The sequence below is a fragment of the Macaca fascicularis genome, chromosome 9 (assembly GCF_037993035.2).
Source record: "Macaca fascicularis isolate 582-1 chromosome 9, T2T-MFA8v1.1".
In the NCBI taxonomy this organism is placed as follows: domain Eukaryota; kingdom Metazoa; phylum Chordata; class Mammalia; order Primates; family Cercopithecidae; genus Macaca; species Macaca fascicularis.
In genome coordinates this window covers 99,191,126-99,214,776 of record NC_088383.1, presented here as the reverse complement: position 1 = coordinate 99,214,776, position 23,651 = coordinate 99,191,126, and the positions used below count along the sequence as shown (strand labels likewise).

Sequence of the window (23,651 nt, the reverse complement as noted above, 5' to 3'; positions counted from 1 at the left end):
TCCAAGAGTTTTGAATAAGGGAATGCATGTCTGTAATACTTTTTTCTTGGAGTTGTGAGGACTAGAAATAAACTATATAACTCATCTAATATATGGGTACATGGTAGGCATGTAGTTGGTACTAAATTCCAAAAAATATCTTTTAAATTCACATACCTGTTTTCAACATAAGAGGAAGAACTCAAAATGGATTATGAAAGTGCAATGAAGCAGAGACAAAAAGTCCTAAATTGCAACTTAAAAAATCATTATTCTGTGAATTATTTTTAGTTCACTCTTACTATTGTTATGTTTCTGTAAGTTTCTGTCATTATTAATGCCCACTCAATATCTAAAAATTATTTCCAGACTTGATCTGATACCTGTCTACTTCTTAAAACACTATTTGGGTACAGAGAACATATTGATGGGGAAGTGATGTGTTTTAATTAGACTTGAATTCTCTGCTCTGAGAAATCTCTGTATAGAAGCCAGGCTTGCTTTAAGCATAACTCAATACTTTGAAGCAGAAAGTTAAGTGCTACAGCTCATCTGGAAGAAATTACACATAATAGCATCAAGTTCACCACCACTAATAGGAAATATAGTGTCCTCAGGTGGGTGATAAAATAGGGTAAATGAAAGTACATGCTATCTCTTGAAATAATTGCAGTGACTATGCGTTATGCATTGTGAGGTTTTAAAAGAGGAATAAGAAAACTTTATTATTAGTGTTACAGGAATGAAATATAAAAGGAACTGCTGCAGAAAGTGCCATAGCTATCTGTGACAAAATGCCTCAGTCTCTCTCTCTCTCTCTCTCTCTCTCTCTCTCTCTCCCCACCCCCAAAACTGTCTCTCTCTTTTTGAAAAACAACCAGAACTATCCTTGGAGGAGTAAACTTATTCTAGTCACAAAACAATTGCTATAACAACCCACCCAATGTTTCTGTGTATTTTCTTCCCACGTGGTCCCGAGTCTCAGATCAGAGACTTTATCCTGACAATAAAACACTGGTAAGCTTATACCGATTGCTTTTTTTTTATTTTTTTTTGGTACCCAGTGTTGTGCTAGAAACTGGAGCAAGGCATTCACCAAAGATAAAAACTTATCAGCAGGATAATTTCCATCTCTGATGAAAACCCAAAGTCAATTACTACCTAGGCAGTGTTTCCCTTCTATAAATCCTGGAGTCAGTCTGTTTTCCAGTCTCACAGAAATAACTCAATTTCCAGTAGTATACAAGGGAAACTTCTGGAAAACACCTACATAATCAAGATACTTGTTGCTTGAAGTAGACCATTAGAACCATGATTCAAATCTGTAATTTTGGAGGAAAAAACACCTCACTGGGTCTTCCTATATTTAGTTAATCAAAAAGAAATTAAAGATTAAATGAAGCTAATTAATATATCCATCTTAATCATTCCACATTGTATACATATATCAGAACATCACATTATAGCTCATGAGTATATACAATTATGATTTGTCAATTGAAATAATATTTATAACAAATGTTTCAAATTGAAGATAATGTTTCTATCAATGTGTTCATTCCAAGCATAGCAGTGACATTTCCAATATTTAATTTTTATTTTAGCCTTTCAAGTAACGTTACCTGAAAACAACTTATCCTGAATGTCTGACTAGAAGGAAATAATTCAATGAGTTAAAAATAATAAAGATAGCAAAATTGTTTTAACATATGGTAAGCTAGATAGAGATAAGCAAAAGATAATATTCTATTTTCTGGTTTCTGTAAACACCTTGGGAGAAAAACTAGTATCTCTTTCCTCAACACCAATTGTTGAAAGTTATCTCTTTTTCCCCCTCAGGCCTTCTCTTTGTAACCTATTAGATCTGCTATGAACTGAGTTGTGTCTCCCTCCAAATTCATATGTTGAAGCCCTAACCCCTAATATGATGGTATTTGAAGATGGGGCCTTTGGGAGATTATTAGGTTTGGATAAGGTCATAAGGGTGAAGCCCTCATGACAAAATTAGTGCCCTTACAAGAAGAGATACCAGAGAGTTTTTTTTTTTCTCTCTCTCAAGGTGGCTATCAACAAGCCATGAAAAGAGCCCTTACCAGACACTGATTATACTGGGATCTTGATCCTGGACTCCTGGCCTCCAGAACTGTAAGAAAATAAATTTTTCTTATTTAAGCCACCCCATTTATGGCATTTTGTTATGGCAGCCAAGCAGACAAAGACAAGGTCTAAACGGGTGAAATCTGAAATTTAATCAATTCACATGGACACCTAGACCAAGCCTATTGGATTGTGTTATTTTAAATGTCTAGAAAAATTGCTTGAATAATAGCAAATATGGGCTTTTTTTTTTTTTTCCTACAGAGAGAGAGAGTAACACTATGTTAAATTTAACCAGCTGAGTTATTTCTTGGGAAATCTAGTGATTAACATATATTTACTCTGAAGATGCCCTCAAAAGATAATGACATCTTAAAATAGGAATATTTTATGTATATAGTTAAGGTATATGTAGATATAACTTAAGAGCAGGAGCAAACATCACATAATCATAGAATGTCAAAATGTCTCTGTGAAGTCCAGATTTCCTGGGGAGAGATTTGGGAGTTTTAACTGACTCAGGATCAATCTTGTGAGATAAAGCTTCCCCATTACAGCTTTAATCAGACTGATAGTGGATTAATGTCTTTTATATACTGGGACTCCACAATACTTAATTTGAAGAAAGATTTCTTGAACACATTGGTCTACTTCAACCTTTCATTTTGCTAATGGGGAAAATGAATTCCTTAAATTAAAGGAGTCACCTTCTTCTTTCTTCAGTCCATGTAAAATTTATATAGTTCCCCTCAGCTTCTCTGAAGAGAGTGACCTTCCTGTTAACTTTAGCATCACTACAATGCCATAATCTTCCTTCCAGCCTGGTGTTGGCTCCTTCTCTTCTCATCAATAGCCTATTGTCTTGTAAATGACATTAACTCAAGCAAATCTCCTCTATACCCACTCTTGGCAAGAAGTATAGCCTAAGCCAGAGGTCAGCAAACTATAACCTGTGGCCAAATATGGCTCTCCCCTCTATATTTTGTAAATAAAGTTTTATTGGAACACAGCCACCCTCCTTTGTTTATGCATTGTCTATGTCTGCTTTCATGCTAAAAGGCCAGAGCTTAGAAGTTTCCATAAAGAACATGTAGCTTACAAAGTCTAGCATATTTGCTATTTGGCCATTTATAGGAAGTTTTCCAACTCCTGGCCTAAACTATCATCAAGGCTATTCAGTCTACTGATTACCTAGAATTGAAAGCCACAACTCTGTATAGATTTGAATCTGATATTTTTCTTTCTTTCTTTGCTATGTCCTTGGTTATGTGATATTAGCTTTTTCACCAATGGAAGTGGGTCACTGTACATCTGAGCAACATTTGGAATCTTTTGGAAAGCACTAAAAACCTCTTACAAATGTTTTACTTTTTGTTATGTCCAATTTCTTTGATTTATAGTCAGCTGTTCAACATCTGGAGAATTCGTTTCCAAGTGTTGTGGTCTCTTTTTTTCTAGGATATATTGTTTGTCAAGTAGTCTGAAAGGAAAATTTGTCATTGTGATAATTTCATATATATATTTTTTGTCAGTCTGTTGTGACTTAGAGTGATTTGAACCAGGCTTTTTACCTATATCTCACTATGTTTTGTAGGAATAGAGATAAATCTATTCCCACTGACCCTATACTAATGAGCTGGACTTAACCAACAAGGAGAGTGTGTGACATAGAGGAAGTGAGAGGCAGGAGGATATAGTGGTATGAACAAGGGATTTAGAATCAAACAGATATAATTGGAATTCCAGCTCTAACATTTGTAAGTTGCGTATTTGGAACAAATTATGTAGCTTCCCAAGCCTCGGTTTCTTCATCTGTAAAACTGAAATTATAGTTCCTACCTTATGGTGGTATTGTAATGATTAAATGGGATAATGTATAAGAGCTTCTTCCCCAGTATTTGGCACAGAGGACATATTCACAACATTTAATTACCCTCCCTTTCTTTACTTCCTCCCACTTCTATCTATCAGTACTATTTAGTTAACCCACTAACATTTTAGAATATAAAAATTCATCATTATTTGGGGATTGTAAATATTATGTGAAATAGTTGTTGGTGTAAAAAGTGGGTTTATCTAATTTGGGAAAATAAATAAATTGACCATCACAAAAGCCCTTTCATTAATCTTGACAAAGCTCAGAATATTCACTTCAGCCAATAGGTGAGTCTGGTTATGAAGCCCACCAGGTCAACCATGAGTCACATTCTGTGCAAATGTTATTTAGAATTGTGTTCCACATGTGTAAATTGAGCTGGGGAATTGAGATGGTATATGTGTTCTTGAAAAAGACTAAAATGTGGGGCTTAATACCTCAGTATTTCAGGTGAGTGTGTTTTTTAATCTAAGTGTCCCAGAATAATTATCTTCTATTTCCATTGGGTCATACATAGCCCTCATGGCTTAATTGATTAGATAATTTTGAATTAAGTATAATTTGAGCTTACTATTTGAGACTTACAAATCACATGGACATTATGACCTTATTAGCTTCATCAGAATCACCATTTTCTTCCACCATAAAAAGCTCATTCATTATGAGTCATTCCTAAGAGAGAGAGAGAGAGAAAGAGGAGGAGAGTGAGAAAGAGGAAGAGAGAGAAAACGATCTGTGCAGGCACTGGCCAGATTCTCATAGCAACTTTTCCTTATTGCTATTCTACTGCAGGATTTGTACTTCCACAGTGATCCACCGACATTTAAACAATTAACTATACTTTGGTGACCTGGGTCTTAGTATAGATGTAGTAAAGGAGCACTTTGTTTAAAAAGCACAAATGAAGCCAGTGCTTATTTAGGTTTGATAAATGTGGCTGTGTGTTCTATGAGTTACATTTGTTATGAGGAATAACATTCAAAAGATGCCTTATTATGTATCCAAACTAAATAACACCAAAAGTTTAACGAATTTTTGCTTATCAATATAAAATAATAAGTAAAATTAAAAGATAAACATGACAACATTTCTAAAATTATATGCCTTTTATGTTTACAATGTTTCCTGAATTATATGTCATTTGCCTCATTTTTGGTACACACTCCTTAAAGTTGTTTTTGGTGCAAAGATCCTGTTTAGTTGTGTGTGGACCATCAGAGGTCTTGTGTGACCAGGAGAATGGCTGGGGCCAGTTTTGCAGGTCCCCGCCCTATCAGATACAATAACAGCTGTGAATCTGTTCTTTGAGTGGACTCCACCTTGGCAGCCCTAGGGGGAGCTGCTGGATAGTGAAACTCTCTAAAGAGTGTCAATCAGTATAGAATGGAGAAAGTGGAATTGACAATTGCCTTCTGTCTAGGAAACGTTTGATACCCACCTTCAGCAGGCTTCATTAGTTGTGTAGTACAACCCTTATTTGAGGCTCAATTATACCCCAGAAAATCAGCCAATGCCTTGTCACTGAGGTCAGTGGATAGTATTTCTAGGTTTTTTACAGCAGGTACCCAAACTTCTGGTCTTTAGTAATTATTTTGGACTTCCCACCTCTGCTCTTTTCCCCTGCTTAGTTATTCAGGTATGTCTTATGCTACCTGATGCCACAATGAACTTAGTTGTACCTTGTATCAGTTAAATTGTGCTTCACTTTTCAAAATCCATTAGAGAGTTGCTATTTTGTGGCAGCATTTCTCTGATTGGACCCAGGGGCAAGACAGTGAAATTTCAAGGAGACACAGAGACCAGAGCTGGTTATTTACGAGTACATTATCTCATCTCTGTTTCTGGGTGTGAGGGCGTCTAGAGTAGTTAGGTTTGGCAGGTAGGTAGGTAGCTTAGCTGGGTAATTAGGTACAATTTCACACATCCACACAGTTTATATGTACAGCTGACTGGTAATCAGCTGAGACACTAAAGAGGTAACTGGAGGTTGAACTCAAAAGACAAATTGTATCTTCTTCCTTAAAAAAGTCTTCTAACTACTATCATAACAATCCAGTTAAGCAGAGAAAATATACTATGCTTTCTTCTCTCGGAGATTCATTTATTGTTAAACTATTATTGTGGTTGTTGCAGAGATTTTACAAGGAACAAAGTCACTGCAGATTCATACTATGTTGCAATCCAAATATTTTTTTCCAACGATTCCCTTCAAGTATATATTTATCTGTCTGTAAGTGAATACCCCATCTTGACATGACTTCACAACACATTTCAAGTTTTGTTTTTCCACAGGTCAATGCTAAAACTTTCACAACCAAATGTGAAGTAAGAAATGTAGAATATGAACACACTTATGTGCTAATTTTGAATAATAGGCCAAACTATTATTTATGAACAGTAGAATTATAGTTAAAATTTATTTTTCTTATACTTTTCAAGGCTTTACCAACTTTCAAAATGGCTACTTACTACATTTTAAAATCAAAAAGTATAAATATTATTTATAAGAGGAAATCTAATTATAGACCTGGTATTGCTGTTCTGGAACTCTAAGGAAATTGCTATTTTCCAGAGTGAGGTAGTCCATTACTAATGCAAGCTAAAGAAATGAATCCATGTAAAATAACAGTTTCAAGAAAAACAACTATTTTAGATTTTTCATTGTTTACTAAACTTAAATTTTTCATGCTTTCAGTTGAAATTATTTAATTGCCAAACAGTTTTTGTAGGGTGGAAAAAGTGAGCTTCACAATACATGCCTAATCTAATGGGTTGATGAATAATGTGGGAAGCTATCTCTGTGATGGCTACCAACAATTCTCACCTTCCAGTTTCACATCCTTATGTAATTCCTTCCCTTTGAATGAGGCCTAGACCTGGTAACTCACTTCTAACAAATAAAATATGCAGAAGTGATGCAATGTCGCTTTGAGGTTAAGCTATAATAAGGCTGTAAACTCCTCTCTCCCCCTCTTATTCTTCCCTTCATCTTACTTACTGTTTCTAAGGAAAGTCAATAACCATGTTGTGAGCTCTTCTATGGTGAGGTCCAAGTGATTAGGACCTCATATCTCTGGCCTAAAGCCAATTAAGATTTGAGGTCTGCTAACAGCCACATGAATGAGCTTAGAAGCAGGTTCTAACCCAGCTGAGCTTTGATCTTGAGGCACCCCGTTAAGCCATGCGTGTATTCTTGACCCTTTGAAATTGTAAGATAATAAATACTTGTTTTAGGTCACTAAATTTTAAAGTAATTTGTAACACAGCAATAGGTAACCAATACAAATTGGTATTGGCTGCCTCGAGTAGGGTGCTGCAAAGGATTTTGAGGCTTTGTCTACTTCTTAGGAAAGGAGAGTCCATTAGTTGTGTTTGCCATGGACACAGGACACGAGAAATGGTGGCATGTGTGCTATTCTCTTATATTCATGTTCTAGTGGGATTTGGTTATGATGAACAGAATGGCAGCCAACAGAATGGACTCATTTGGTGGTCCTAGGAAACACCCTAGTATTAATATTACCCATTATTTTGTTGTGAATCATTAATATCATGACTTATGTTAATTGGTCAGATTGATTTTTCTGGGTCATAATCTGGGCTAGTTCCTGAAAAATACTGATTACATGATTCAGGGAGGCAGGCAGAATCTGAGGCAAGACTCTAAGCAGCCAAAACCAGACTTAGGTACTGGTATTTCCTGGAGTGGACCTAAGATACAAATATGAAGAATGAAAAAAGAGGGGAGAGAGAACGAAAGACAATTTTTCAATACTGTATAATTTGCCTAATATCAGCCCCAATTCTGGAAGTCATGATTGCAAAGGAAGTGGCCAAGGAAAGATGTCATTAGCTTATATGTGTTGGCAGAAGAGACGACTCTAAGGAATTGCTGCTTTCCAAATATTGATACCTGCGTATCCCGAGAAGACCTACAAACCCCACGTTCCTCAACACAGGTCCTGGGGCACTGCTGAAATGAGGACACGCAGGCTCCCTTTCTCAGGGAGAATTCTAAGTCTGCAGTTAACAATGGCCTGTGATCCAAAGGATTGAGAAACTTTAACAAAGAAAATTATATTAAAAAACATTTTCTTATTTTTGAGACCTATTTCATAGACAAATAATGTTCAGTCATGCTCCGTTTCATGGGTGGGAGTATGATGTGCACAACCAAATGCCATATTTTTGAAAGTCTGAAAGGAAGTTTTTGTCATTTCTTAGGAATTGAAAGAAGTATGAGTTTTTTGTGAGATACACCTGAGGACTGCTGAGAAAATACTTACATAGATGATGCATGAAAATGCTAAGAAAATGTTTGCGTAGCTGAAGTATGCCTATTTTTCAATGTCTAACTTGAAGACTATACTAGAATTTAAATTACTTTAACAAGATACTTAGAATGTTTCCAAGGGCATTATCTAGAAAGAAAGAAATGTATGTATTTAAAAAATTTAATCCAGATAGATAATTCTTGGTGCTTATTAAGTTATTCATGGTTTCCAAAGAACCAAATGTCATAGGAGCTTGTACATTCTCATATTTAAAGAACATGGGAAATGATAAGAAAATGTTTAAGAAGTTTTAGTGATATTTATGTTCTATCTTCTTATCTTGTTAAACTATGCTGAATTTAAGCATGACCCTAGTGAGGACCCCTCTATGAGATTTTTTTGCCTTGATTGGAATATTCCTTCATTTATTTCTATTAAAATACTCTCATTCATTTGACCTCAGAACTCTTTCCAGATGAGAAAAAAATAATTTTTTTATTTCATTCTCTCATGATCACTTCGGACATCCCTGGAAATCTCTTTGCCACACAAGCCCACTGGGACATGTATATAAATGCGTGAGTGCACACACACACACACATAGGCACACGTGCTAAGAGAAGAACATTTACATGAGACTGAGAAGGGAAATACTAATATTTTCTTTATCTTGGTTCAGGCAAGTGCAGCGGAGAAGGTAAAAAGGACCTGGCGGGTAAATGACCTTTTCATGCTTGTCATGCAAAGAATGAGTTATCCTGAGTCTGCATCTGGGTTTCTGTCTGGGCTCTGATGCATTAATTTCTTCCTCAGGAAGCTGATGCTCCTTTTACTCTTTACTAATAAAAGAGATAGGAAATGCTTCCCCTAAGAGTTTCAAAACATGCTTGATTTCTTTTAAGTCCAAGAAAAACATACTTAGTTACTTGGCTGATGTTTTCTCCAATTGTTTCCTGGACAGAATCTCAGATGCCAACTAGTTTGGATCAAAAGAGAGTGCTTGCCCCTCACTCTGCCTCACTTCTGTCTAATCCTCTTGTCCCTTCACAACAGTTTTGGTTATCTTTCTCTTCACAGCAGAGACTGGATTCAAGCCTGAGTTTCACCTTGAAGTGTTTGCTTGGCAAGAATTAGTGGATGATTATGTTTAAAATATCCAGTTATTTTCTGGTTAGTGTAAACAATCCCATAAGTGGAAAAGCAGGTACATATGCATCCTTGCTCTTGTGTAGTCCTGTGGTTCCTCTGGCTCCAATGGACTGAATATTCCAATCCTGTCCATCCCACCATGTGTACAGATCACGCATTCCACATCTTTCTGACCACAGAACACACTATTTCTGAGTAAGGTCCAAAGAAATTTTATGGATTTTCCATACCACGCAGAGGGGTAAGCCCTGGATTTGCTCTGGTTGGTGTCACCTGAGGAGTGGGTGTATTTCCTGGGGTTATGAACCAGAGTCAGACACTCAGGCCAACCCCTAGGGACACAATTAGATTCAGACGGACATAGACTAACCTCCTACAGTCCAAGGAAAGCAATAAAACTAAAAGAGCAGCTTTTAGTTTTTACTGCAAAAAATTCTGGTCCCAAACTGTACTTACTTGGTTAAGGCCTGTTTGAGTAGATGCAGAAAGAGAGAGAATTTCTTGTGTCCTGTTATTAGGGTCAAAACAAACTGCTTAGTGTGGTGGCTCATGCCTGTAATCCCAGCTACTCAGGAGGCTGAAGCAGGAGGATTCCTTGAGGTCAGGAGTTCAAGACCAGCCTGGCTAACATAGTGAGACCCTGTCTTAATTGATCAATCAATCAATACCAGAATGCCAGGAAGTGAGGCCTGGTGTTTTTTGAAGTTCCTAAGTGCTTCATTTATGTTTCAGCTGACTGAAAACCCAGCTGTGCTGAGATGGAGCCATAAACAAGATAATTACATTAAGACAATAATATGTGTTGCTCATCTCAATTAATATCAATCAACACTATGCAACTGTTTGCTTATCACTCTGCCCCCTTCAAGCTAGAAATTATCCTTTGTACTTCCTTCTGTAAACCCTGAAATCCAATGAATCACCAAATAATATTGGTATCACCTCCAAAATATATCTCAAATAAAGATACCACTCTGCGTCTCCACTGTCACCAATTTCATTTTGTCTACCACCAGCTCTTTCCTTAGGGTATATTTTTGTCAACTCCTTTGAAGATCAGTTGGCTATAGATATGCAGCTTTATTTCTGGGTTTTCTATTCTGTTCCATTTATCTTATGTGTCTATTTTTAGACCAGTACCATGCTGTTTTGGCTACTGTAGCCATTTAGTATAATTTGAGGTCATGTAATGTGATGCTTTCATCTTGGTTCTTTTTGCTTAGGATTGCTTTTGTTATTTAAGCTCTTTTTTAGTTCTATATGATTTTTAGAATTCATAAATTTTTTTCTAATTTTGTGAAAAATTATGTTGGCATTTTGAGAGGAATTGCTTTAATCTGTAGATTGCTTTGGGTAGTATGGCCATTTTAACAATTCTTCAGATCCATGAGCATGGAAGATTTTTCCATTTGTTTGTGTCACCTACAATTTTTTCATAAGTGTTTTGCAGTTTTCACTGTAGATACCTTTCACCTCCTTGGTCAAATATATTCTTGGGATTTTTGGAAATGGGATTTTCCCATTGTAAATGGGATTTTCTTCTTGATTTGGTTCTCACCTTGACCATTATTGATGTATAGAAATGTTACTGATTTTTGTGTGTTGATTTTGTATCCTGAAACTACTAAATTTGTTTATCAAATTTAAGAGTTTTTATTTTGAGAAGTCTCTAGGGTTTTCTATTTATAAGATCATATTGTTAGCTGGGCATGATGGCTCACGCCTGTAATCTCAGCACTTTGGGAGGCCAGGCAGGTGGATCACCTGAGGTCAGGAGTTCAAGACCATCCTCGCCAATATGGTGAAACCCCTTCTCTACTTAAAATAAAAAATTTAGCCAGGCATGGTGGTGGGCACCTGTAAGCCCAGCTACTTCGGAGGCTGGGGCAAGAGAATCACTTGAACCCAAGAAGCAGAGGTTGCAGTGAGCTGAGATCGCACCATTGCACACCAGCCAGGGTGACAGAGTGAGACTCCATTTCGAAGAAAAAACAAAAAAACAAAAAACATATTGTTAATGAATAGAGATAATGTAGATAATGTAGCTTCCTCTTTTCCAATGTGAATGCCTTGTATTTTGTTCTTTTGTCTGATTGCTCTGGCTAGGACTTCCAGTACTATGTGAATGGGAGTGGTGAAAGTGGCACATGGAACATTCTCCAAAATAGGCCGTATGTAAGACCACAAAACACGTATCAATAAATTTTTTAAAAAAGAAATTATATCAAATATTTTCTCAGGCCGTAGCGTAATAAAACTAGAAATCAATACCAAAAGGAACTCTTGAAACTGTGCAAACACATGGATATTAAACAACATTCTCCCAAATGATCTTTTGGTCAAAAATGAAATTAAAATAAAAATTAAAAAATCTTTTGAAATGAGTGAAGTAGAGACACAACATACCAAAACCTGTGGGATACAGCAAAAGCAATGTTAAGAGGAAAGTTTATAAAATTAAATGTATACATAAAAAATAGAAAGATCACGAAGTAACATAATATCACAGGAACTAGAAAAAAACAAGAACAAACCAAATCCAAAGTAGCATAAGGGACATAATAAAGATTAGAGAAGTATTAAATGAAATTGAAACCAAAAAAATTACAAAAGATCAGCAAAATGAAAAGTTGTTTGTTAAAAAGATAAGCAAAATTAATAGACCAGTAGTTAAACAACCAAGAAAAGATTCAAACAAACAAAATGAGAAATAAAAAAGGAGACATTACAATTGATACTACAGAAATACAAAAGATCATGAGAGACTATTATGAACAACTCACAAACTATAAAACCTAGTGGAAATGAATACATTCCTGGAAACCTACAACCTCATAAGATTAACCAGGAAGAAATAGAAATTCTGAACCAAAAAATATTAATAACAAGTAGCAAAATTGAATCAATGATTTAAAAAAATCTACCCCCCATCCCGCACCAACAAAAAGCCCAGGACCAGATGGATTCACAGCCAAATTCTAACAAGTATACAAAGAAGAACTGGTACCAGTCTTTGTAAAACTGTTCCAAAAAATCAAGGAGGAAGGAATCTCTTCTAATTCATTCTACAAAGCCAGTATGACCCTGAACAGTATCACCAAAGCCAGACAAGGATGCAAAAACAGAAAAGTACAGACCAAATATCCCTAATGAACATAGGTGCAGAAATCCTCAATGAAGTATTAGCAAATCAAATCCAACAGTACAGCAAATAGATAATACACCATGAACAGGGGGGATTTTTTCCAGGGTTGCAAAAATGGTTCAACATATGCAAGTCAATGAATACATCACATAAACAGAATTAATGACAAAAACCATATCACCATCATAATAGATGAAAAAAATTCTTTAACAAAATTCGGCATCCCTTCATGATAAAAACCTTCAGCAAATTGGGAATATAATGAACATACCTCAAAATAATAAAGGTCATATATGACAAACCCATACCAACAACATACTGAATGGAGAAAAGTTGAAAGCAATTCCCTAAGAACTGGAACAACACTATCAGCTCTTGTGGTGTTTTCCAATCAGTACTTGCTATCTAGTCTTGCCCCCATCCAGTCCATACAACATTCTAGGATATTCTGAAATGTAAGTCTGATTCTATTACTACTTTGGTTAAAATCCTTAAAAGGTTTCCATTGTTCTTAGGATCAATGTGGGTGCCTGATACACATAATGGCTACTCTGTGAAAGAATGACTGAGCGAATGAACACACTTTGGCTAATCATAATTTGTGATCTAGGTAAATAGCATATGATTTTCTCAGTCTTTGAATAAGGAAAAGTTGATGTGCCCAAAAAAAGACTTTCTGACTCTAAACCACATAAAAGCCACCCAAACACCTTCAAAATTATTATTTGTCTGAATCACTCACAGTTATGAATCACCATTGTGCAAAGTGTACTGCTGTTCGGATAGTGTAACACATTTTTCTGTATGCTGTTGCCCTCTTATTCATATAGTGTGAAGTAAAAGACTGTGTTAATAGTTCATAAACCAATAATCTGTTTAAACGTTTTGGGTAAAAGTACTAAAACATGCTTTTTACTCCTTTTTCCTACTTACTTCTACTGACCTCTTTCCTGCTCTCTAGAGGTAACCTCTTTTATTTCTTCCAGCTAATTTTAAAACTATTTCCTTGACGTTGATAGGCTTACACCTCTATTTCTTGATTTTTAAGAAAATTTACTAGATTAAATCTTGATGTAGTGAGATCTAATATTTAACTCTCATTTTATGACAGCCTCCAATGCACTTTCCTTCTTCCCATTTACTTAATACAAATTATACCAGAAATTTTATTAAATCAATATTTATGGTTACATAATTATAATTATGAAAATACTATTTTCAGATGAGTCACTTAATATATTGTAATCACTTTCCTTTCTTGCCTACCTTCTAGAGTTTATAGTTGCATTTTTTGTATTAGGTTGGTGCAAAAATAATTGCATTTTTTGCCATCGAAATTAATAGTTGTTTTCCATGTTATTATCCACTGCTACTCCCATATTCTCTAAAAGAGTTGGAGACCTCTCCTCACTGTGATCAAATACATGAGTTCGTTTTTCTCCCCTGTTGAAAGCATTATATTTTTGTGCCCAATCTGAAATATCATATTTCTAGGCCTGCTGCACAATTTTCATCCCAGGGATTTCTTCTCCCAGCATTCTAGACATATATTTCAACTCTTGCTTCTTTTTTGTTCTCACCAGGGTTGGATCCCTTGTTTACAGATGCAATACCCTTCCTCTGGAGGAGAACATCCTCCTGCAACTTGCTAAGTGGACCTGCCTGAACGTATATTTATTGTACCCTTAAACGTCAACCGTGGTTCCATGATGGAATTCCAGGCTGAAAATCATTTTCCTCAAAGGTTTGAAGGTATGACTCAATTGTTCTCTAGTTTCCAGTATTCCTAGTGTATCTGATAGTATACTTATTTTTGATTATTTGTAAATGAGCTGATTTTTTTTCCTCTGGGCCTTTTTTTTCAGATCTTTTCTTTGAACCCAGAGTTTTGAAATTTGACAAATATGTGCCATAGTAAGGGTTTCCAGTCACTAAGCTGGGCCTTCAACGAATATCTTCCTTCCAGAAATGTGGGTTCTGAGAGTGTTTTGTATATCATTTCTTTGATATTGTATTAAATACTACCTTCCATATTTCCTAGACTTTCTTTCTGTTATTTGAACTTCCCAGATTGATCTTCTAGTTTTATCTTTTAAAAATATTATTTTCATCTCTTTTCATTTTGTTCTATTTCCTGAGGGAGATGCTTGAGATATTCTCAATCATATCTTCAAATGTGAGTGTGTTCCTGCCCTCACAGGTTTTTAATTTCAGAGAGCTATTTTTGAAATTGTATGATTGTTACTTTTTATAGCACCTTTTCATTTTTCTCTGGAGAACTTAATTATAGATTTGGAGCCATTTCCCACTGCTGTCTGTTTCTATAGCTTCTGAATACCCTTTGTCCATGTTAGAGGCTTTTCACAAATATTTAGTCTGCATACGTGCATCTTAAGAGCTAGGCACATGCATGCATACACACACAAATTTAGTGTGATTGCTGTTGTGTGTATACAGGACTTTTAAAGTGGTGTCACTGCAGAAAGATTAGCTCAGTATCCAGCCATTTTGGAACTCAACTTTGTCTGCTCTGCTCACTGAAATGTTTCCACCTTCTAAAAATTTATCATATTTTTGGTCTATTGTCTCTTCTCTTGTTCTCTTTGTCATTGTTGGTTCACAACTTTTACATTTACTTATTTTCACATAATAGCAATTTTCTGCAAGATATTTTACCTTTTGTATTAAATTATGCATGTAGAGTGTGGTATTTTAAGTTCATACCGTGTAGAAGAGCGCATCTAACAAGGAACTCTTGGTTCTACCTGAAGAGAGGCACCTAGGGTGGGTGCTATGAAAATATTTCATAAAGAAATTGACCCTCAGATAAGACTTGAAAAATAAAGAGGAATTTGCTGGGTAGACAAGAGTCTGAAAAGCATACAAAGAATATGATATAACAAGAACAAAGTCATGAGCCATAACATAGCAGTCTTTTCCATAGACCTTCAAGTTGAAACAGCATGTGCAGGCAGTGGGTGAGCATGAGAAATGAGGCTCTGGAGCGTATCCAGCTCAGGTTAGAGAACTCCTCATATTCCATTCTGAGACCCTGTGCAAAGTACTATGAGTAATAAAAATTAGTGAGACTTCATTGTAGAGGACTGTGTGCTCGCAAACGAGAAGTTCCCGATAAGCCCTGCTCTTGCAAACAAAGCAGGACATTCCTTCTCTGCAAACAAGAAGGATAAAGGAGCCAGCTGTAAACAGTGGGCTCTGGAAACTGGTCAGTGTTTTACTGATCTTGCGAGTCAAGGAAAGGTCAGAGAAGCAACACGTGTCCCGTGACTTGGCAACATTCCACAAACGGCTGGATAAAATAAAGCAGTGTGTGCGGTTCGGGGCGGCCGCCATGTATGTCTTGTCCTGTGTTGTCTTGTGTGTTCATTCCTTTGTTTAGGAAACACGCGGACCCCAACACTTCATTTCTTCTTTCAGCAGCATATGGTGTCGTAGACAAAGAAAGCCATGCAAATAAATAGCAATTATGCTGGGGCTAACCATGTGATTTAAAATGTGTTTCCAAAGAGGAAGATATTGTATATGATTGAGAGAAATAATTTAATGAAGAAAGAAACATTTGTAAAAGTCTCAAATTTAGATAAAGCGAGTATAGGCAAGAACAAATTATGATGGAAAGGAATAAAATGAGAACACATAGGTTGCTGGACACAGATACTGAAGAAGAACAGGCAGTCCAATTTAGTTGGTACCCAGGTAACAAAATAAATCTGATAATGTGGGCTGGGACATCGTGAAGATGGTCTAGGATGCCAGGCTGAGCAATTTTTGCTTACTTCTGTAGCCAGGGGGACCTGTGCACATAGTCAGACCTACTCAAAGGACAAGAGATGTCCCACTACCCATCCATCTCCCTCTTCCTTGCTTCTGCATAATGGCCGTCCTCACACTTTGAGCATGGAAGCATCCTTGAACTACAGTAGTAGTCTTTTAACTTGTTTTCCTTCTTATATCCATTCTCCTTTTCAATTCATTTTTCACCCATTATCCGGTAAGCTTTAAAAATGCAAATTAAATAATCTAATCTTCCTGCTTTTCACAGCTGACCGCGGCACATGGTATGAAATGCAAATTCCTTATCGTGACCTATAGGATCCTAAAATCTCTGGCCGCTGACTGCATCTCAAACTTCATGTCATACCACTTTCCTTTTTACTCCCTATGCTCCAATACAATGCCAAATTGGTCTTCCTTCTGTTTCTATAACATGACAAGCTTACACCTATCTCGTGGCTTTTCTACTTGCTGTTCTCTTTACCTGGGATGCTGTTCTCTTCTCCAATACTTTGCATGGCTGCTTCCCGTGTAGTTTTTAGATATCAGATAAAATGTTATTTTCCCAAAGTGGCTTTCTCTGGCCATTATATTGAAACTACCCTCTACTCCTTCCTCATATGCTATTGCACTAACCTATTTATTTCCTTTGGGGCACTTTTCTTAGTATGCATCCATGTTGTTTAGTTATGTTTATTATTTATTCCTCATCCCACTAGAAATTATCCTCCAAGAAGCCAGAGATGTTGCCTTTCATATTTTCTGCTGTATCCACAATGCCTAGCATAGTGCTTTGCACACATGTACAAAGCATAAAAATGTGAAATAAAGGAATAAATGGACAAATGATTATTTGAAATGTCTCTCCTCATTCTTGTTACATTAACTGCTAGATTATTGAGTGGATTCATAAGAATATTTTGCTTTAACCACAACATATTTTTCATTTTTATTATATATTCTTTCTTATTTCTGTAAATAGTTAATCTGCTATATTGTAAGCTCTATTAGGAAGGAGACCAAGTCTCTATCTTTAAACATTTCACAATTGGTGTTTTATCATAGTAGATGTTCAATAAATATTTTAATGATGTCTGGATGATGAGGAAAGGTATGTAAGGAACTAAGAGACAATTTACTGTGGGATTTTTTTTTTTTTTTTGCATGGAAGGCAGAACACTTGTTTCTAATTATGCATAAATCATTTTACACACTATTATTATTCCTTGTTCTGGCTCTGCTGATAAGTGAGTCTTTGACCTTGGGCACACTGATTGATATTTCTGCATTTGCAGTTTTGTATCTGCAGTGTAGAAGTAATGTTACTTCAAGTGTGGCCTATGGATCAACTGCATCCAGATTCCCTGGAGTGCTCATTAAATACACATTTTCATGGTCTCTATCTGAATTTACACCTGCCCAGCATCTGTTGCACGAGGATGTGGGGATCTGAATTTTTAACAAGATCTTTCAGTTATTCTTATTTATATTGATTTCTGAGAAGCACTGTTGATGGATTGTATTAAATGCTCTTCTGTGATTCTGAATTCTCCTATGTAGCTAAAATAGTGTATCTTGACCATCTGGTGAGAGAAAGAGAGAGCTATATTCTTCAGTTATTGCTCATGTAGATTGCTATTGCAGGAAGTTTCCTAGGAATTCTTGTCAGCTGCTAAACAATGTGCTGTTTTGTGTGAGTAATGGTCTATTCTTTGCATTATATTGTATTAAATTACATTATTTCTCATGCTTTGTGTCTCAGGGAAAAATAAAACTGTGGTATGGTAATTTCTCTTAGGAAATGTTTCTGCTTATATAGATCACATAGTTCATGAGTCAGATTCTTCAAACATAAACTTTTGGGGAATAACCCATGAATTTGGGAAGCTGCATTAAATTCTTCCAGTTATGAGTCCAACTTGGTACAGTGTTGCTGCTTATTTTCCAGCATGATTAAAACAAAAGGATCTGGGTATTCAGTGGTCAGTGAGCACCACTGAAGACCAATTGGGGGCAGAGCGTAACCCCCTATTGAGGCGGAATATGTGATACAAATAATAAACAATAATTGCAAGAAGGGAATAATTTCCCTCTCTCTGGAAAATTTAGGGAAGGTCTTGGAGAGGGAGAAACTGGATGGGCAATTGCTGCCAAGAACATTCTCATGGAAGGAGAGGAGTAAAGAGAGTGCAAACTGAAAGGTGGCACAGGTGCAGAAGTGGGGTAGAAGTGGGAACCAGGGGAGAAATAACCTTTTGCTGGAGGTCCAGCTAAAAAAGAATTAACGTCTGCCTGCTTTCAAGATTCATCATGTTTAGCAGTGTTGTAGAAAATTTTCATAGGCTGAAGATAGAAGTAAAGGTACTCTAAAAAACTTCCACGAGCATTTGAGAAGAGGCTGACTCTGAGAAGCATTTGATAAGAAGGGAATGCTTTTCAGACCAAGACTGGCCAGAAATTTAATGTCTACATGCTGTCTACCCACTTAATGTTTCTCACACACACACACACACACACACACACACACACACACACACAACCCCCACATATGTATAATAGTTTCTGTTAATTAAACCCTTTATGGTAACTTGGTTGATAATTCTTGTCTTATGTTTCTGGAATTTCTGTAAGTGTTGAGAAAGACTGAACAATAGGTCTAAAAATTAATTATATTGGGAAACTCATCAAAACATGCAATTATAAATAAATAATAATTACTAAGAATAACAAAAATGACACTTAATGTTGGTGCCACAATTTTACCATTTATAAATCACTCCTCTCATCCTCAGCATGTATATCATCGCATTTAATCATCACTACAATCTGTTAAGGCAGGTCTTATCTCTCAACACTCAAAGGCATGTAAGTGGTTTGCCCAAAGTAAAAATTCTACTTAGTGGTATAGATGGCTAAGAGAAGTGGTTATTCTTTGCAACAGAGAAGGTCTACACCCAGTTTCCTTTGTGATTTGAAGGTCTTTGGAAGTTTTGAGGTCCTGAATGGCAGGTGGAATCTCTCCTTTTGACCTCTTGGTCCCATTCTCAAAGGTGAAGTGTGAACACTCTAAAGGAGAAACAGGATATAGGAAAAATGTTGGGACTCTGAGCCTGTAAATTATCTGGCACCCAAGAACATCATTAATTGGTGATATGATTTGAATATTTGTCCCCTCTACATCTCATGTTGAAATCCCCAGTGTTGGGGGTGGGCCCTGGTAGGAGGTGATTGGATCATGGGGGAGGATCCCACATGGATGACTTAGTGCCCTCCCCAAGGTAATGAATGAGTTCTCATTCTGATGGTTCACAGGAGAGCTGTTAGTTTAAAGAGCCTAGCACCTTCCTCTCCCTTGTTCCCACTCACTGCCCCTGCTTTGCCTTCTGCCTTGGTTATCAGTTTCCTGATGCTCTCACCAGAAGCCAAGCAGATATTGGTGCCATGAATGTATGGCCTGAAGAACTGTAAGCCAATCTCTTTTTTTAAAATAAATTACCCAGTCTCAGGTATTCCTTTACTGCAACTCAAGAACAGCCTAACACACTTGGGAATGCTGGAATTGGTCAGGGCTTGGTAGATCTCTTTTCAGTCGATAGGGAAATGGATAGCTCTCATGAGCACTGTGTTAACACCCAGACAATGCTTAAATTTGAAGACCAATTTCAGACGACTTTTCCAACAACAATGTGCCTGGACAGATTGTCAGTCTGTAGTCAGATACCAACTGTTTCTGCACTTTGGTACATCACCTGCAAATTTTCCAGTCTGTGTTTTACATAGCACTGAAGCACCCTGGATACTCATGAACCTGAGAATCACAAGATATTTAACAAAAAGTGAGAGCAAGAGTTTAGTTCTGACTTACTCCTATCATGTGCCTGGGGCAGAGCTCGAGTACTCACACTCTAGCAAAGAATGGGGCACATTGTGAACTTCTAGCTGAGGAAAGGGAGAATATTGCTGTCTGAAATATATTTAGAAGGAATATCTTCAGTAACCAGTGAAATGTGTCAAATAAAGACAAGCGGAATGGAACTGCTCCATTGAGAGAGAAGCTAAGTTGTGGATTCTGAAGGTTAACAGCATTTTACAGTGTATTTATGACTTTCAGATTCCAGAAAAATTAAGCCACTTAATGAACACCAGACAACAAATCACAAGAGGAGCCATGAGAAGAATCCTCAGCTAAGAATTCTTCCCTGGTTTCCACTCTGTCTCCTAAGATGAGTGGTTCATCTATGAGCAAAATAGTTCATAGGCACCAGTCTGCCCAGACTACATTTTTTACCAGTTTAGGAAGACACGCTAATTCATGAAAGACTTATACCACTAACCTTTCTACTAAAAGCCTCAATTTATTTTCTTAATGTCTGAGGGCAGAATATAAAGACTTAATAACTACACTGCACTGTAGGAATATATGAGCTGTAAAAATAAATAAATAAAAAACAAAAACAACAACAACAAAAACACTCTTTTTAGTAAATTGTGCATTCTCTCTTTTCAATGTGCCACAGGTCATCTGGATGAAAAAAAAAAATCAGAGCTCCAGAAAGTCATCTATTCCGGAAGCCCATTTTACATGTAAAAACCTAATCACCTCTGCCATAGTGAATATGGGTCTTTTGGCTGAGTATGACCTACAGGGCTTAGACCTCCAAGTGCAGCAACACCCAGCAGGAACAGATGCAGTTCTAAGCAGCCAGATAATCATTTCCTAATGCAAGTGCTGGGAGCTGGAGCCAAGCACATTTCATTTCTTAGTCTCCCTATGGTACAAAGATTGATGAACAGAACATGAGGTTTTCTCAGATAACGTATGCAAGCAACCTGCTTAGAGCAGGTTCTTCTCAAATGTCACCATCTTTCTCTGCTTGGAAAGTGGAGACAAACCATTAATGAGATCACCCAACAGAGACCCACAGTGGAGGACACAAAGCTTGAGGGATTAAAGCCTCCAAGTGGACAGCACACAGAGGATAGTTTAAATACCTCTGATATGTCCTCTTTTACCTTGTTTTTGTTATGATGAATGCATGGGACTTTATCTACACTTACATTTGAAGGAGGCAATGCTTTTAAAAGCACATGAGAAAGTGCCAAGCACATAGAAGCATCACTATAATAACAATTACTATGAGTAAAATTTCGTATGAGTAGAATTAAGGTTAGTCCCATTATTATAATTGCATCAATTATTATTACAGTTACCATGGCTATTGTCATGTTTGTTGAATAAGAGATCACAAGGTAGCACAAGACAGAAGAAGGATAACACACCCAAGGCTAAAATTGATTGGACCTACAGAAATCAGTTCTTCAAACACCAACACCTATATTATTGTTCTTTAAAGAAGAGCTTTGGCAATATAATAGTTTCCCAAGAAAGGCCCATTCAGTGATGGGATTTCTAAAATTATGGCAGCCTGATGCAATAAGCAGATAAATCCTTTCCCATATCCCTCCAATTCTATGATACACTGGCCTATCTCTTTTTTCCTGGCTGTCATCACCTTTATGCCCTGGACCCATTCTCCCAAGCCCTGTAAAGGGAGCATGAGAAGCTCAGGAAGCTTATGTGAAGTATGTGCTAATATATGCTTGTAACTGCAAGTTTGCTGGGAAACAGTGTCGGGTGGTGGTGGAACATGAACTCTCACACACACAGTTTCAGCTCCAAATCAGGAGCTTAGTGACTTTAAGAGGCTTCTGAGGAAATATGAGCTTCAGCTTACTACTATGTAAAAATGGGGATAATAATACCAACTTCTCAAAGATGTTAAGAAAATAAAATAACAAGTGAATGTAGCCAGAGAACCTAGAGCAAAGCAGTAGCTCAACAATGATGTATTTTCCTCTGCTGGTTACCTCTAATCAGCCCTCCGAAACAGCCCCACTTAGGTTAACATCCCCAACTCCTACCTCCTTGTTCTCAATACTATTCATTTCCAACTTACCAATATTCTCCTACTTGAATTTTAAAATGAGGAGAAGGGCTCAAGTTTCCAGCAAGATGGCCAACTAGATGTGGCTGAGAAATGCCTCTTCCATAGAAAGGAACAAAAATATCCATAAACCACCACACTTCAACAGATCTTTTGGGAGAAAACACTGAAAGTCAATAGAGAGGCCATGCAGACACTGCAGTTGAAGAGGGAGGAAGCTGGAAAGCCTGCTCAGCGTCCCCCAAGGATGTCCTCAGTGATCACAATGAGCCTGGCTGACCTGGCTGACGTCAAGCTTCTTCTCCAGTTAAATCCTGAGTTCAGTTGAAAGAGACAATTCCCCAGGACAATAGATTTTTCATGATAAGTTTCTTATGGAACCATACAGCACTTAGAGTTGCAATTTGAGCACTTTATCAACCAGGGGCAAGTATTCACTAATTTCTACCATAGGCCAGGCACTGAGCTGGGTTCTAGGGAGAAAACAAAGATAATTGAGGTCAGTCCTTATGCACTCTCAAGGAGTTTACAGCAGAGGAAAACCATATTACACAACATGAACACTGTAAGGCAGTGAGTGATAGGTGCAGCCAGACAGGGGTGGTAAAGCACTACAGGAAGGTGGAGGAGGGGATCATCTCGATATCAAAGCATGAGTGTCATGGAGTGAGTGTCAGATGACTTTGGAAGCTACATGCACATTTCCAGATGCAGCTTAACAGGTTTACAAACAGCAGCCAGCTGTGATGTTATGGAAGAACATGGCACTAGAACTTAGAATATCTGGGTTCAAATTATATTTCTACCCCTACTTGTCCATGGATTTGGGACAAGTTGCTTATACTATATATGTCACAATTTTCTCATATGTCAAAGGAAGATAAAGCATATCTTGCAGGTTTGTCTTTAGGATAACTTGAGGTGGTATGCTAGATACTATGAGGATGACAGAGAATAAGAATGCTTTTTGTAGAGACTTAAATCCTACACAAACATGAGGTATGATTGTTGTTATGTTACTAAGTTGTAGTTCATTCATCCATGAGATTTATAATGTGTTTCTCCAGAAAATCAATCTCACAGGATATTGTTAGATAATATGCCACTTTCCAATGGCTTCCCAGAAAACTCTTGGGGATATTTGAAACACCAGAAAAGAGCTCTCAGTACAATATTATATTAGACAGGTTACTTAATGGAATTATATAATTAATGTATCAGATACTAGGTGGGGGACTCTTATATTGCCACTGATAACTCATGAGCAAACTCAGGCTGCATAATGTATTTCCCTGACCCTAAACCCTGTTCATTTCTCAATCAAGCATACAGCCTTTTGGATGCTATTACTTCTGTGATCAATATCTCAGTAGTTTCTAGAACTCTATTAA

The 23,651-nt window shown here is 36.9% G+C and overlaps 1 long non-coding RNA gene across 1 annotated transcript in view; it reads left to right on the top strand.

The window, feature by feature from the left end:
* Positions 1 to 14,098: 14,098 nt before the first annotated feature.
* The window catches only part of LOC141407609 (uncharacterized), a 48,756-nt gene continuing 39,203 nt past the window's right edge, over positions 14,099 to 23,651 (top strand). The window contains exon 1 of the long non-coding RNA XR_012417287.1: positions 14,099 to 14,272. This is a non-coding gene — a long non-coding RNA (uncharacterized lncRNA). The remainder of the gene's footprint in view (positions 14,273 to 23,651) is intronic.